The sequence below is a fragment of the Apodemus sylvaticus genome, chromosome 3 (genome assembly GCF_947179515.1).
Source record: "Apodemus sylvaticus chromosome 3, mApoSyl1.1, whole genome shotgun sequence".
NCBI lineage: Eukaryota > Metazoa > Chordata > Mammalia > Rodentia > Muridae > Apodemus > Apodemus sylvaticus.
The window spans coordinates 24,523,945-24,525,534 of NC_067474.1; the positions used below are offsets into that span (position 1 = coordinate 24,523,945).

The 1,590-nt window shown below is 43.7% G+C and overlaps 1 pseudogene; it reads right to left on the reverse strand.

The window, feature by feature from the left end:
* Nucleotides 1-295: 295 nt before the first annotated feature.
* On the reverse strand, nucleotides 296-875 carry LOC127679768 (glyceraldehyde-3-phosphate dehydrogenase-like; annotated as a pseudogene).
* Nucleotides 876-1,590: the final 715 nt, after the last annotated feature.

Below are 1,590 nucleotides of genomic sequence, written 5' to 3' on the forward strand. Positions count from 1 at the left end.
AAAATTAAATGGAATCCCTTTCTCAGATGTATAAATGAGTTTGTATGGTTGCAAAGTTCACTCATAAATAGTCATTAGTAGGGTTTTTTTGGTGGGTACATCAGAACTTTATTGATGGCATTTAAGAGAGTAGGGAGGACTGCCTAAGCCCCTTCTGTTATTATGCAGGTCTGGGATTGAAATTGTGATGGAGATACTCAGTGTTGGGGGCCAAGTTGGGACAGGGACTCCTCAGCAACTGAGGGCCTCTCTCTTGCTCTCAGTGTCCTTGCTGCGGTAGGTGGTCCAGGGTTTCTTACTCTTTGGAGACCATGTAGGTTTTGCGGTCCACCACCTTCTTGGTGTAGCCATATTCATTGTCATACCAGGAAATGAGCTTTACAAAGTTGTCATTGAGAGCAATGCCAGTTGCAGTATCAAAGGAGGAAGGTGAGGGTTGCTGTTGAAGTCACAGGAGAAAACCTGGTCCTCAGTGTAGCCCAGGATGCCCTTCAGTGGGCTCTCGGATGCCTGCTTTACCACTTTCTTGATGTCATCATACTTGGAAGTTTTCTTCAGGTGGCATGTCAGATCAAAAAGAATATCTTGAGGGTTGGAACATGGAAGTTTGTGCCAATGAGCTTCTTATACACCTCACACAGCCTTGGCAGCACCAGTGAATGTAGGGATGATGTTCTGGAAAGACCCATGGCCATCACACCACAGCTTTCCAGAGGGACCAGTCACAATCTTCTGAGTAGCAGTGATGGTCATGAGCCTTTCCATGATGCCAAAGTTGTCATGGATGACCTTGGCCAGGGAACTAAGCAGTTGATGTTTCAGGATTCATTGCTCACAGTCTTGAGTGAATTGTCATATGAAAGAAATGAAGTCATGGTGTCTCTTAACATATACCCAATCTCCAACTTGGTACTCATGTGGAATCTCTGGGGTACCTGAGAAACAATGGTTGGCCCATTATCTGAGCTGATGGTTTTAGGCATACCAAATCAAGGAAGTGTCTCCTCTAGTATCTTCTTCGTTACCACCTGTGTGGTTTCTCTCTTAGTAGGGTAGACTTCTACCCATCCAGAAAAAGTATCTACAAAGATTAGGAGATATGTATACCAATATTTTCCTGGTCTGACTTCAGCAAGATCAACTTCCCAAAATACTCCAGGATGGTTATCCTTTAGCCTTTTTACTGATGGTGTCCTAGTGGGATAGGAATTTACCTTCTGACAAGCTTCACAATTCCTAGCTATCATGTCTGCTTGTTTTCCTAGATTTAAAATAACTACACCTATTCTTTTGATCACCTGTTCTAATTTTCTCCTACCAAGGGGTTATATTTGTGCATTTGTGTAAGCAGTTCAGAGGCCTGGTGTTCTGGTAGGATGGTCTTTCCCCCTAATGTCTTCCAATGTCCACTTTTGTCCAAATAGTTAGTGGGGCACCCTTTAATCTGCTTAAGTTCATGATCAGTATACCCAGGTGGTGGCCAGCCATTTCTCAACTTCCAATCTGGGCTCTCTTCCCCTAGGTGGTGGTTTGTCAAGAGGATAGTATTTATTTCTTTTATTGCTACTTCCTTTGCCACCCAGTCTGCCA